The 16,236-nt window shown below is 42.5% G+C and overlaps 1 protein-coding gene across 3 annotated transcripts in view; it reads right to left on the reverse strand.

The window, feature by feature from the left end:
• Positions 1–16,236, reverse strand: part of LOC147892312 (katanin p80 WD40 repeat-containing subunit B1 homolog KTN80.4-like) — a 99,703-nt gene that overhangs the window by 26,001 nt on the left and 57,466 nt on the right. The gene's annotated exons all lie outside the window — the stretch shown is intronic.

The following is a 16,236-nucleotide window of genomic DNA, read 5'->3' on the forward strand; positions in this document are numbered from 1 at the left end:
GATTGAGATTATTCCTTGTACACTAAGAGATTGTCACTGCATGGGGGAAAGCTTGGATACTATCCACACCTCTAGAGAGAGCCAATTACTGTGTTCAAATCCTAGACTTGGCAAGAGAGATTTCTATTAATTGGGTAGAGCGGAGGACGTCCATAACCTTAAGATTTTGGCATTTAGATGGCTAGACCAATTTGTGTAAAATGATGGTTATGCACACTTACGCGAGAAAAGAACTGGGATGGGTGATTTCCTGACAAAAGGCAAGGTCTAAAAACTCCCATCTAGTTTCTAGTTTCCAACACATCCCCCCACCAAAGGTGCTTGTCCATATGATGTAGTCTAATGTGGTCGCCAAAGGCCTTCTTGACCTTTCGTAAATGTCAATAAGCGCTTCTTTCTTATTTCTTACTCCTCCTTTCTCCTCTTCCTCACTCTCCCTACCTTTCCATCCACTACTCTATCCCTCCCTCTCCCCTCCTACTTCTATTGTTTCTTAGATCTTGGATTGTTGTCCAAAAGCTTTTTGTCTTTGCGGACTACTCACACATCTTTTGTTTTTTATTATTATTGAATAGATGATTCTAGAAACATTTCCAACTTGTATGCTGGCTGCCCAACTTTTTTTTTTAAAACCTGCCCGATGGCACGCTAAGAACAGTGATCTCAAAGATCTAAACCATGGATTAGGAAAATAGACAACAGTGAAATTTCAACTGCAAGAGTTTCTTGATCGCTGCCTCATGTCGGACATGGGGACTAAGAGAGGCATCGACCAAGCACATAGAGCTGATGGCAATGATGGTTCAAGAGTATCACCATGAATTAGGAAAATAGGCAATAGTGGAATTTCAAATACAAGAGGTTCTTGATCACTTTCTAATGTCGGGCCTGTGCAGGAAGAGAGGCATCCACCAAGCACATAGAGCTGACGGCAAATATGGTTCAAGAGTCTTCTTCCACACATTGTTAGTTAGGGTTATTTTGCTCTTTCAAACCTCGATCCCAACGCTTGGAGAACTCTAAGCATGGGTTGAAAAAGAGGTCATGTCCTATTTTAGATTCCACATATTGATCGTCTCAGAAGGGATCCTTCCTTGCATTAGCACATACTCGCCAGACAACTCTAGGAATTCTAGTGATTGCTTCTCAACAGTCATTGACTTTTAAAAGAATGATGAATCAATAATCGAATTTTAAAACTCCAATGAATATTATCCACAGTGCATGATGATGTCCACACTTGGAGCTAATGAGACTAGTCGTCATTTACGCTTACGCTCACCACGCTAGGACTCCAGATCTTGTACTATTGCAAGAGGGCACTATGGGCAGTGGGCTGCAAGCAATCACCTATATATTTATTTAGTTATTTATAAAAACGCTTACGCTCACCACGCTAGGACTCTAGATCTTGTACTATTGAAAGAGGGCGGGCTGCAAGCAATCACCTATAATATATAGGTGGTTGCTTGCAGCCCACTGCCCATAGTGCCCTCTTGCAATAGTACAAGATCGGGCACTATGGGCAGTGGGCTGCAAGCAACCACCTATATATTGATTCAGGTTATGAATGCCTCCGCTATCTCTCCTTCATTAAACTTTTGAGCTGGAGTTGATTCTCCAAGTTCTGCACCTACATATTGTCGTTTTGAAAGAAGCGCATATTGTTCTCCTAAATCAATATGAAGATGGTGGTGTTGTCTCTTGTTGGATTGTGTTGTAGTGTTGTGGTTGCATGCTGCCATTTTCTAAGCAACGTTGTCCGAATGCTTTGCAATCTCATCACCTTTTTATAAAGCAAATTGTTGATGATGACGATAAGATTTGGAGAGTTTAAAAAACAAGAATCTATGGCAAGATTAATTGTGTCGTCTAGACAGAGAAGCTAAACAGATCGCCCAGGTGGTTGCAAAATTGATCGGAGAAAGAAGTGGCTTATAGGAGCATGATTGAATACAAAAGCTCAATGGATATGAGTGTTGTATATAGAAGAATATATTTATTCCTCCATCCTCTGACATGTTTATAGTTATCGTACATATTTAATTGAGTATTTTATTGTTTTCACGTATTTGGACGAATGAAAAAAGAAGAAATCATGAATTTCTTACAAGGCCCCAAAATGAGCTCCCTTTTTTACTATTGTATATCATCAATAGACTCATGAGGTCTAAAACAACAGCCTTGCATACAAATCAACAAAAAACTTTGAACATTCATACCAAATAACAACTCACAAATGCAAGTGAGTGTTTTCAAAGGCATGCTATTCTAAAAAAATCACAGTTGACTCAAATAATGACAAACTATGATGTGACATGACTTGGAGATATTAGCAATTGCAATGGCCTAAACCCTATGGGGTATTTTTGACATTACAATGTTTTATTTAAGATCATTCGAGAACTTTGTCACATATTATAGGTGGTTGCTTGCAACCCACTGCCAATAGTGCCCTCTTGCAATAGTACAAGATCTGGAGTCCTAGCGTGGTGAGCGTAAGCGTAAATAACGACTAGTCTCATTACCTCCAAGTGTGGACATCATCATGCACTGTGGATAATATTCATTGGAGTTTTAAAATTCGAGTATGTATGTATGTATGTATGTATGTATGTACACACACACACACACACTTTTTTTTTTTTTGTGAAACCAAGATACTTATATTATGAAACATTCATTTACATCCGGGCAGTGCTCAAAAGAGAGCCAAAGACCTATCCATCAGAAGCAGTAAAAGAAAAGTTGAATACAAGAAACATCCAAATCTCCCTCATGTAAGGCATCATATAAAGACTGCTGCAATGAGGCTCTGAAGAACTCATAAGGATGATGAAGGGGAGAATTCAGATATGCTTGATTAACGATGCAGCCAGAGGGTCCATAAGGCCCAGTATCTGATCTTGTGGAAGAAGTATACACACACACACACACACACACACACACACACACACATATAAATATATACATATACATACATACACACACACACACACACATACATATATATGGATATATACATGTATGTATATGTATACATATACATATGGATATATACATATATGTATATTCTATATACATATGTATATATATATATATATGTATCTATATATATGTATATATGTATATGTATATGTATATGTATGTATACATATGTATGTCACACACACACACAACACACACACACACACACACACACACATATATATATATCTACATATGTATATATACATATACATATGTATATGTAGACATATATATAGATATACATGTATATGTACATGTACATGTACATGTGTATATGTACATATATATGTATATATATATATATATATATATAACACACACTTTTTTTAAGTAAAATCCAGTGTATTTATATTCTCATAAGTTTACAAGATGGAAAGTCTCCAAAATGGAGAGTATCCCAAAGATCAGAAACATAAAAAGAAAAGCTCTATGCAAGAAGCATGTATGTCACCCTCATGGCAAGCATCATATAAGGATTGCCGCAATGAGGCTCGAAAAGATTCATATGACTTGTGATCTGACGACCCAAGTATGCCAAATTATGCTCACTCCAGATTGTCCAAAGAGCCCAATATCTGACCCATGAGAGAAATAGTGAATAGTGAGACAAAGACCTCATAAATCTTCCAAATAACCAAAAATGTTTCCCAAATCTGTGGCTCGGGAAACGGAGCCGAAGATGATCTGAAATTCTCCCAAGGAGGTTCCTAGAACACGAGCATTGCCAAAGCAAATGAGGAACAGTCTCTGAAGGAGCCCGACACCATAAACATGAGGATGGTGCAATGTGACGTTTGGGCAAGTGTGATTCCCACTGACAATGTGCCGGTCATGCATCTCCAAAGAAGAAGTCTTTGTTTCAAAGGCATTTTACACTTCCATGATATCCGGAGATTCTTCCGCCACCATGAGAGGGGCTTCCTGATATGCCAAAGAGTATTAGCATATTGTTGAATCCATGGAGCAGGCTGAAGAAGCCTGTAGGCTTTGATGGAGGTCAAGACAGGTAGAGGAACAGGATGAGAGCATGTAGTAGAGGGTTGCAATTGCCAATCCATAAGCCTGTCTGTGCCAGCCACAGGAGGAATAGGTAGAAGAGGATGTAACAAATCAGCAATTTTCTTCCATATCGACCTATGATGCATTCCCAATGCATAGGAAGCAGTGGCCTAAGGAAAAGATAAGACATAGCCCTGATCATCTACCACATCATTTATGTATCTAATTCCCAATTTCATGAGATTATATGCCCGAACAAGTTCCTGTAAAGCAAGTGGAATGTCAAACATGGCACTCCAATGAATACTTTCTTTCCTCATTGAGTTTCTCCCCGAGCAGTCATCAGGAGCCCATTTGACCTTCGAAAGTACTTGTTTCCAGTCAAGTATCAGAGCAGTAAAGAAAGGACAGCTAGGTATCTTCCCTACAAATCTCCCAATGATAACCTCCCAATGATCAGTAGTCCAATGGCCATATGCAGATGTCCTCATGTTGACACACATGGATGCTATCATACAAGTCCATGGCTGTTGTTGACGGAAAAAAGTATGAAGCATAGTCAAATGCCTTAGCAATGTCTACCTGCAATATGAGCACATCTTGATGCGAGTACTTAGCATATTCAATTGCAGTCAATGCATTGGAGATAATGTCATGGATTTGTCTTCGCGGCACAAACCCATACTGATGAGGATGAAGGCCTGCATTCAATATCCCGTGAAGCCTATACACAATCATTTTGGCAATGAGTTTGTAAACTACAAGCATCAAAGTAATAGGCCTCCAATCTGACATATGGTCACACAGTTGTTTTTTGGGCACAAGTTTGATTATGCCGTGCTTCCAAAGGGGCAGCAAGTGATTTTCTTGCCAGGCAACATTGATCATTTGCAAAAGGACATCTTTCAAATCATCCCACAAAGAATTCAATCCATTTCCACTATCTCAGAAACATCTCAAAAAGAATTATAAAATTCCACCGTATCAGTAAATGCATTATCAAGTTCTGTATCAGTAAAAGGTCTCTCCAATGTAAGTGCATCATCCATTTCCACTATCTCAGAAACATATTGAAGAAATTCAATCCTCGCATCAATCACTTGATTTGATGGGGAACCAGGAGCAGAGAACAACTTCGGGAAATAATTTTGGCATTCATCTTGGAGACCAGAGAAAGAGCGCGTCCAAGAGCCATCTATCTTCCTTACCCTTAGACATGAGTTTTTCTTTCGAGTAGCATGCAGGCCCTGGAAGAAGGCTTTTGATGAGCAGCCCTTATCCATGAGAGGCTTCATTCTTGCTCTAATCTGCCATTTGTGCAAATTATCATTCAGTTTGATCCGAGCATGTGAAAGGGAATCATTTTCTGATTCAGAGAGAGGCCTGAAATGTGAAAATTCAGTCAATTGTTGTGCTGTCCTTTTTGCCCATTTAACCTCATTCCTCCATTTAGTCATATGCCAGTTTCCATACTCCCTAATGACATTCTGTATACGAGAGACGAAACTGTCCCAAGCATAATCCATGTCCTCCTGGGCATGCAAAGGCAAGGGATGAATTGCAAGTCTGATCATTTGCTGGAAATATTGATGTCGGAGACAAGCCTGATTAACATGCAGTAATCTACTCGAAAGAGGTGGCAAATCATCCAGTGGCATACCAAGTTGCAGATTCATCCATAATGGGGCATGATCTGACAAGCCCAATGAGAAATCTATGAGGAGATGAGGGCTAAAATCTGCATATTGTTGTGGGTAAAACAAATACCCTCTGTCAAGCCTTGCCCAGTTCGTAGTAAATGCATTATGATGAAAAGTATATCCAGGCACTGACCCTTGGAGAAGCAACCATAAATCTTCAGCCTGCACAGAAAGAAGCATGCTATCCATTTCTGCCTTTCCGATGATAGCATATGAGATCTTGAAGTGGTGTTATCTCTCGGCAGAGGGGAATTATTAAAATCTCCACAGATAAATGCATTAGATCTCCATGGATATTTGCTTAAAGAATCCCATAAAGAAGCCCTCATGGCAGAGGTCTGGGAGGCATAGACTGATGCAAACTCAAGAATATCACCATTGACATTACATTGTATGACCATCCATCTGCCACTGCTGTCATTGGAAGCTAACTGAGGCTCCAGCTCATGTCTCACCATTATGCATACACCTGAGTAGGTAGTGGTACCAGCATAATATATATCATAACCGCCAAAGTAATCATGATGACCAGCCTTAGAGTGTTGATTATGCTCTTGCAAACAAACAATATCTGGCTGCATTTTATGTACATAATTCCAGAAAAGCCTCCACTTTGAGACATTGAAGAGGCTCTGTACATTGTATGTAAAGCGCTTAAGTGTTTGATGCATGAAAGAGATATATACAGAAAGCTATAAGTATGAAACAAGATATCAGAGAGGCAAAGCCTCTGCCTGCATGGGCTGCATGCCTTCATGGTCCATGAAAGATATAGCATTCTCCCCTTCTTCAGAATCACATATGGGGATGCCCTTCTTCAAAACCCCCACCCAATTTTGAAGGACAGGAGCTGAAGTGGAAGCCTGTCCTGGTGAGGGAGAAGAGGCATCCCATTGACGAGATTGCTTCAATACAACCACCTTCTTAGGCTGTTGAAAACCATCCCTATCTGTTCCCACAAATTCCTTATCTTCTCTTTTTCTTTTTCTTTTCCTTTTCCAGCAAGTGATTACACATGATTGATTGGTTTGGCATTCTTTGCTCCATTTCTATTTGCTGTCTTAGCTTGCAAATTCTCATTCTTTTCCCGTGTCTGGGGCGGTAATGCATTCGGAGGGGGCTGATGTAGAACCATTGGGCATTCAGAGGCTAGGTGCCCAAACTTGTGGCAGGCAAAACAAGCTCCTGCAAACACACCCCATTTCAGTTCAAAATACTTTTTTCCCAATTGCACTCCCTCAACTTCCACTGCAATAGAAGGAGGGGTAGGTGAATCCGTGTCCCAGAGAATGCAGAACCTGTTGCGGTTTTCCATAGGGCGTGGAGGACAAATGACCTGTCCCAAAGTAGCAGCCAGGCCAGGCAATTCTTCATGCATATAGTCTGGGAAGTTAACAACCTCAACCCATACAGGACAATGATGTCGTATGAGACTTTGATAATCCTTGTTTGGGGACAAAGGCATAGCATGAACCATCTGCTTCCCATAAAAGAGGGGAGAAAGCTCAAGTAACCTCTGCTTGCATAAAGCATCCGATAAATGCACCTCATAAAAGCCTCTAGATGCAAAATATACTCCCTCTACAAAGCATCCTCCAAGGATGGACTTAATCCACTGTGCGAGACATCACTGGCTGCTGGGATTCTTCCTGGAAAGAAAATTATAACCGCGGTTTGAGATAATTTCCTGAGAGGATTCACGAGGCAGGGAAAGCAATTTCAATTTGTACATGACCTCTGGAACTGGTTTGCCCCATTCCTGTCGTGACTGCTGAAAGTCATCCTTGAGGGTATCAAACACATATTGAGCTTCCATAGTAAGTTCATCATCTTGTGCTGCACGCTGTGAAGAGCGACGCTTAGCTTCTGCAGTTCTTTCTTTGCGAGCATATGTACTAACATCCGAACCTGAAGCCATGATTGAAAGACGACAAAGCAAGAGGGACTGTACGAAGAAGTAGAGAATCAGAAATAAGCGAGTCACAAGAGGGTACAAAGAAGCACGAGAGCAAGAACTCGGGACTGTACAGAAAAGAACTGGCTTGTACGGACAAAACCAAGCTGTACGAAGGTACGGTCAAGGCTGTACGGGAAAGAGCAGATTGCACGGGAAAATGAGCGGAGCTGTATGGACGAGACTGTACGGGAAAGGGCAGACTGTACGGATGTGGCTGTACGGGAAAAACCAAAACTGTACGGAGACACAAGGGGAACTATACGGACGTACGAAAGATAAGCTGCAAGGAAAAGTACGACACACACACCACACACACATATAACACACACACACACACACACACACACACATATGTATGTATACATACCTATATACATATACATACCTATATATATATATATATGTACACACACACTTTTTTTGGTAAAATCCAGTGTATTTATATTCTCATAAATTTACAAGATGGGAAGTCTCCCACACACTGACATTAGACTCCAAAAGAGAGCCCAATGGAAAAACTCAAAAACAGGTAGAGAACACTTCAAGGCTAGTAGCATCCAAGTCCCTTGCAGCAAAACTGTCAGGATTGCTTGAGGGACACTCTGAAGTAAATATATGCCTGAGGAAACTATTGACCCATCCTAGAATGCAGTCTCTGTGTCCAAATGGTCCATAGTACCCAAAAGCGAGTCCAGTGAAAGAAGAGGAGGAATGGAGACATCTGAGATGAGAGGCATCCAAACATCCAGAAAAGTTTCCCAAATCTGATAGAAGGAAACCGAAGCCGCAGCAAATGAGAAATATGAGTGATCAATATGCGAGAGTGTGGGCAAGACCATAATAGGTGAGGAACTGTCTCACAGTGATGAGAACAACGGGGGCAGGAAGGGGAAGCAATGTGGCGTGCTGCCAATTTCGCCCCAATCGAAAAAGCTCCCACTATACATTTCCAAAAGAAAAGCCTATATTTCAATGGCAATTTGGCTTTCCAGATTTTCATGAGTCGTGATTGCCACCAAGATAGAGGCCTATCCAAATTCCAAAGAGTGTTGGCATGCTTGTCAATCCATGGCGGTGGAAGAAGAAATCTGTAGACCTTCGAGGAGGTCAGATTGTGCATTGAGAGCGTATGGGTAGCAGGAGGTAAGGAATTCAAATTCCAGTCCAGTAATCTGTCCTGTACAAACAGTGGAGGAACCGGAACAAATGGCTGCAACATAGTTGAAAGTATTCTCCAAATGGACCTATGATGCAGACCCAAGGAGAATGTCTTGCAAGCTTGTGGAAATGAAAGCATACAACCTTGTTGATCCACAACATCACCAACAAATCCCAGTGATCTATAATCCAATGCCCATATGCATGGGACGCCATGTTTCCACACATAGCTGCTAACATAATAGCCCATGGCTGTTTTTGCTGAAAAAAATCAGCAATCTTAGTGCTCTTTCTTGCCAACATATGAACCTGGAGATTGAGAATATTCAGCCCCCCATGAGTCTTGGGTGAACAAATAGACTGCATAGGTAGTAGTCGCAAAGCCTTTTTATGAGATTTGCTTTTCCAATATATCTCCATAGCCTGGGACATATAGGAAGCCAAATGCTTGAAAGACCAGGGAAGAAGAGGCAAATAAAATTGCACATATGCCATAATGATGGACTGTACTATCCGAAGTCGAACATGTAGAGGCCAAGTGGACAAATGCCAGTATTCCAGCGTCTTGTTGATCTTTTGAAGCACCCATTTGAGCTGTTGTTGCGGGGTAATATTCCAGCCAATGGGGTAGCCTAGATGCCTCACGATAGTGTGGGAAGAGATAATGTGGCCTGGCCAGAGAAGTGCATGCCAATAAGCTTCTTTCAAAGCTAGAAGTTTTGATTTCTGAAAATTGATTTGCAGTCCAGCAGCAATGCCAAAGTCAGTCAGTGTATGCATCAAGTGAGAAAGGTCAATTTGAGAATTCCTGGGCATAAAGTATGAATCATCAGCATATGCCTGTGCAAGAAATGACTGTGCCCCTGGAATTTGCAAGCCATGAAGCTGTCCTGTCTTTGCAAGATAGTCCATATGCAACAGTAACGGATGGGTAGCAATGGCATACAGTAAAGGACTAAGAGGGCAACCCTGTCTCACTGAGCGGGTCATAGTCCAAGTTCTTGACAACCCACCACCAAGCAAGCACTGCACCATGGCCTGAGAATAGAGCCAGTAGATGATATGCACGAGCCGAGGGCCAAATCCCAATTTATGCATAGTCTGAGAGATAAAATCCCAATGGACAGTATCAAATGCTTTCGCAATGTCTACTTGCAGAATGAGAACATCTTGTTTAGAATATTTGGCATACTCAATCGCAAGCAAAGCATTGGAGATATTGTCAGTGATCTGCCTTTTGGGGACAAACCCATACTGTCTAGGATGAAGTCCTGCTTGCAGAAAGAAGCGAACTCTGAGGACAATCATTTTAGCAATGAGTTTGTAAATAACAGGCATGAGAGATATAGGCCGCCAATCAGCCATCGTCTCACACAAGCGTTTTTTGGGAATCAATTTGACTAGGCCATGTTTCCAGGATGGGGGAAGAGATTGTTCTGCCCAAGCATGATTGATCATTAGAAGAAGAGTGTTTTTGAGATGACCCCAAAATGCGCGGAAAAATTCGACAGTCAATCCATCCCAACCAGGAGAGCTGCTTTTGCGTAGATGACTCAAAGCATCATCCAGTTCACTAAGCATAAAAGGCTGCTCCAATGCATGAGCCTGTTCCCGAGACAATATGGGCTGGACATGCATAAGAAATTGAGACCAAGCTGCATCCACTTGCATCAGATGATCAGGCTGAAGAGAAAGGAGATGTTGGAAATGACTAGAACATTGCGATTCCAATTCTGATTTGGAAGTGGTCCAGGTGCCATCATCTTTCTTGATCCTGCAAATATCCTCCTTTTGCCTATCCGCATGAAGACTTTTAAAAAAGGCTTTGGAGGAACAGCCCTTATCCAAAAGGGGTTTCATGCAAGCTCGGATTTGCCACTTCTTTAATTTGCGAAGATCATTTTGGTGGATGATATGAACCGCATAAGCACAAGAATCCTGTTCAGAAGAGGTAAGCTGCCTATGAGAACTGATTGCATCCATTTGCTGCTTGTGAGACTGAGCCCATTTCAGCTTGAGCCTGAGGTTTCCCATGTAACTCCGTCCATAATCTTGAATAACAGCCTGTAAGCGATGAGCAAGACTGATCCAAGCAAAATCCATATCCTCCTAAGCATGTAAGAGGAGGGGATGGACAGCCACTCTCACCATGTTCTGAAATTGTTGATGAAGCAATTAAGCACTATTAACATGGAGCAGGCGACGACCAAAAAAAGGCATATCATCTATCAGACGTGCTATTGATAATGTCAAGCATACTGGAAAATGATCAGAGAGCAAAAGGGAATGATCAACCCAAAGTGTACATGTAAAATCAGCATACTACTGAGCATGCAGCAAATACCATCTGTCAAGTCGAGCCCAATAATGAGTAAAGGCATTGTGATGATATGTATAACCCATATCTCTGTCCCTTCTTGAGAGCCATAAATCTTCTGCATGCAGAGATAAGAGCATATCTTCCCAATGTCGAAGCTCAGTGGGGATCATGTGAGAACAATGAGTGGTATTGTCTTGAGTGGCAGGCGAGTTGTTGAAGTCTCCACACAAAAAAGCATTGGACAGCCATGGATATTGTTTGAGGGAGTCCCACATTTGAGCTCTAGTCGCAGAGGTTTGTGAGGCATAAACAGATGCTATTTCATAGAGATCAGCCTGCCAGATGCACCTGATCACCATCCATCGACCCTAAGGGTCATTGTAAGCAACCGTGGGCTGCATATCATGTTTTACCAGCATGCAGACCCCCGAAAAGTACATTGTACCAGCATAAAAAATATCATAACCAGCATATGACCTTGCTGACCAGCCAAGAAGTGTTGGTTGTGTTCCTGTAAAGAGATCACGTTGGGATGCATTCTATGTACATAATGCCAGAAAAGTCTCCACTTATTGACATTCTAAAGACCCTGAACATTGTATGTAATGCAAGTAATTGAAGTAGACATAGAAGATATGTACAGTCAAACCAAAAAGCAGAGTAAAGTATAAGCTGTCAGGCCTCAGCCATGACATCAACATCCACCTGGCCTCCTAGATCATTAGCTCTATGATCCTCATCATTGTCACATACCGGGATGCCCCTTTTTAACACCTCAACCCACAGTTGAGAAGCAAGGCTGTCAGCGGGGGTAGAGGTCTAACAAGGGGTAGAAGTTGAAGCATCCCAATGGCGAGATTGTAACGGACGTGGTTTGAGAGCAAATACTTTTTTGGGTTGCTGCCAGGCACCCTGGGAAAAGGCATGAGATTCTGAAATTTTGCCCTTCCCCTTATCCTTTTGCTTAGCTGAAACCTGAACCACATTTTCTTTGGAAGGGACAGATTTGGATGCGACATCACCCAGTTTGGTAGGCATAGCCTTAGACCCCGGAGCATAAGTAGGGGGAGGAGTATTTTCTGGAGCAATAGCTGTAGGTGGGAGCTGATGCAGAACTGCAGGACACTGTGAGGCTAGGTGGCCAAACTTATGGCATGTGAAACAAGCACCTGCAAAAACTCCCCATTTCAAATCAAAATATTTTTCACCGAGGGGAACATCCTCCACTTCTACCGCAATGGAAGGAGGGGTTGGGTGATCTGTATCCCAAAGAATACAAAAGCGATTGCGATTACCCGAAGGACGGGGTGGGCATACAACTTGCCCCAAAGTGGCTGCCAAACTTGGTAACTCAGCCCTCATATAGTCCGGAAAATCCACTACCTCAACCCATACAAGGCAGTGATGTCGAATGAGGCTGTGGTAATCCTTATTTGGCGACCATGGCATGACATGCACCATTTGTCTGCCATAGAATAAGGGCGACATCTCCAATATATGCTGACGATATGAGGCATCCGAAAAATGCATTTCATAAAAACCCCTAGAAGCAAAGTATACTCCTTCAACAAAGCAGCCTCCCAACAATGCCTGAACCCACTGGGCCACATCATTGGCTGAAGGTAACTTTCCTGGGAAAAAAATGATAACTGCTTGCTGAGAGAACTTTCGAAGAGGAGCAACCAATGAAGGCAGCTTCAACTTATATTTGATGGCCGGGGGAGGTTTGGCCCACTCCTTCCGGCTGTGATGAAATTCATCTTTAAGCATGTCAAAAACATAGTGAGCATCTACACAATCTGCAGTAGAGAAATCAACTTGCTGTCTTTTGGAGTCCCGGGAAGACTCCTTGCGAGAGTAACTTTTGAACTGGTCTTCCATGAAGAGAAGCAGGGCGGGATTGATGAAAAGGCCGAAGCAGAACACAACTGTACGGACAATGAACGGGGTGGAAGTGCAAGCAGTACGGATTGTACGGATTGTACAAATCGTACAAATGTACGGAAGAGGGACTGCGGGGGTTGAGTCGTACGGAAGGCGAGAAGGTGCGCAGAGGCTGTACGGAATGCAGAGAGGGAAGGGGCTGCTGACGCAGAACGACGAGGCAAGCTATACGGAACAAGACGGAAGGTACGAAAATACGGCGAGGCAAGCTGTACGGAAGGTACGGGAAAGGACGAGCAGATGCAGGCAGGCTGCACAGGGAAGAAGGGAATTGTCTGTACACACACACACACACACACATACACACACACACACACTTTTTTTTTTTGGTAAATCCATGAGAGGTATATTATCAGCAAGATTTACATGAGGGTCTCAAAAAACATAGAGCCTCAACAGGAAATCAAAAGCAAAGAGAAAATATTTCCAAGCATGACTGAGGAAGATCTCCTTGATGGCAAGCATCATAGATAGATTGCCATAGGGAGAGTCTGAAATATTCATAAGATTGCAAGAACGGATTCCCAAAATATCTCATGTTGTGATCCTGCCATATGGTCCAAAAAGCCCAATATCTGAGCCAGTATAAAAATAAAGAGTAATGGACCAAGGTTATAGGAAGTCTGCCAAAAAGCCAAAAATGTTTCCCAAAAGGAGAGTTAGGGAAACGAAGGCGAAGCAACATGGAAATTTTGCATATGAAGGTCTTAGTGCTGGAGCACATCCAAAACAAATGAGGCACCGTTTCAAAAGGGGCCATGCATCGAAGACAAGAAGCAGATGCAATCCTTCGTTGAGCCAGAGTGACCCCCACGGATAAGGTTCCTATAAGACAACGCCATAGGAAAAGCTTTTGCTTGAGAGGCAATTTGCTCCTCCATAAATTGCGGAGATCCTTTTGCCACCAAGCAAGTGATTTTGCCATATGCCAAAGAGAATTAGCATGTAAGTGAATCCATGGTGACGGCTGGAGGAAAGAGTATGTCGTCCTAACCGTTAGGTCAGAAAGAGTAACAGGACGAGAATTTGAGCCCACCGGGTGTAACTGCCAATCGTGTAATCGGTCCCTGTTAGATAAAGGAGGGATGGGAAGAAAAGGCTGCAGCAATTCAGCAATTTTTCCCCAAATAAACCTGTGATGCATGGCTAGTGGATAAAAAGCCATGGCTTGAGGGAAGGAAAGCATTTGACCAATAGCATCAACAACGTCATTTATACACCTGATCCCCAATTTGCTGAGATTATATGCCCGAATCGGCTCTTGGAGGGCCAATGGAGGATCAAATACAGCACTCCAATAAATACTTTCTTGCCGAAGGGAATTGGCATGAGACAAAACGGAAGGGGCCCAATGAGCATGCGAAAGGACTTGTTTCCAATCGCTAATAAGTGAAGTAGCAAAAGGGCAACCCGGGATAGAGCCTACAAATCTGCCCAAAATGACCTCCCAAAAATCAATGATCCATGCACCATGTGCAGTAGTACGTAAGGACGTGCACATGGTTGCAAGCATATGAGTCCATGGCTGCTTCTGACGAAAAAAGGTGAGTAGAAGAGGAATTTTCCTGGCCAAGACATGGTGCGCAATATTCAGCACATTCAATCCACCGTGCATCCATGGGGAACAGACTTTTGTCATCCTCATAAGTCTTAGAGCTTTAGCAGAAGACTTTGTTTTCCATAACAGTTCCATAGCGTGAGACATAAAGGCAGAAATGTCTTGAGAAGTCCAATGCATCAAAGGCAAATAATACTGAACACAAGCCATGATAATCGACTCGACAATCCGGAGCCTAACATGGAGTGGCCAAGTGGAGAGCTTCCAATAATGGAGTTTGGCATGAAGCTTGTCAAAAATCCACTTTAGCTGTTGTTTCCTAGTGATGTGCCAGCCAATAGGGTGACCAAGATGGCGGACCACATCATAGGGCTGCATAATGTGCCCAGGCCTCAGAAGAGCATGCCAATCATATGAATGCAAAGGTATGAGGCTAGATTTATCAAAATTAACATTCAGGCCAGCAGCCAAGCCATATGAAGAAAGAGTGTCCATAATAGTCTTCAACTGCTGTGAAGAATTATGTTGCATAAAAAAAGAATCATCTGCATAAGCCTGAGTGATAAAGGAAGGGGCTCCAGGAATCTGAAGACCAGTGAGAAGACCTTGTGCGGTAAGATGATCCAAGTATGAGAGAAGTGGGTGAGTAGCAATGGCATATAACAGGGCACTGAGTGGACATCCTTGTCGAACCGAACGACCCAAGGACCAAGATTGCGAGAGATGACTTCCAAGGATACATTGGGCTGTAGAACCAGCATATAAGCAGTAGATGACATTAGCCATTTTTGGCCCGAAGCCCATCTTAGCCATTGTTTGTGAGATAAAATCCCAGTTGACCGTGTCAAAAGCTTTGGCAAAGTCCACTTGCATAATAAAAACATCCTGTTCAGAATATTTTGCATATTCAATAGCCATGAGAGCATTGCCAATATTATCATGAATCTGCCTCCGAGGGACGAAACCATATTGCAAAGGATGCAAACCCTCATAAAGCACTTGATGAAGACGGTGCACTAGCATTTTAGCAAAGAGTTTGTAAACAACAGGCATCAATGTGATGGGCCTCCAATCCATGAGATGCTCACACAATTTCCTCTTGGGAATGAGTTTAACTATGCCATGCTTCCATGAGGAGGGGAGTACTCCTGTGTGCCAAGAGTTATTAATCATTTGTAGGATGACACCTTTAAGATCCTCCCAAAAGTGTAAGAAAAACTCCACTGTGAGACCATCATACCCCGGTGCCTTACCAGGGCTAAGATGAGACAAGGCATCATCAAGCTCCTTATCAGTGAAAGGCATATCCAGTTTGAGAGCTTCCTGTGGGTTGATAATGGGATGCACATGATGCAAAAGAGTCTCCTGAGCTTGTAATTCTTGCAAAGAAGTAGTATTAGGGGGTGCAAACAGCTTCTGAAAGTAAGAAAAGCATTCATGTTGAAGCTCTGAGAAAGACCGAGTCCATTCACCACCCCGTTTACGGACTCTGAGGCAAGATGTCTTTCTCCTGAAAGCATGTAACCCTTGAAAAAACGATTTAGAAGAGCATCCTTTATCCAAAAATTGA

Source organism: Dipteris shenzhenensis, chromosome 17 (genome assembly GCF_047967505.1).
Source record: "Dipteris shenzhenensis isolate YYH24624 ecotype China chromosome 17, Dip_SZ_1.0, whole genome shotgun sequence".
NCBI classification, from domain to species: Eukaryota; Viridiplantae; Streptophyta; class Polypodiopsida; order Gleicheniales; family Dipteridaceae; genus Dipteris; species Dipteris shenzhenensis.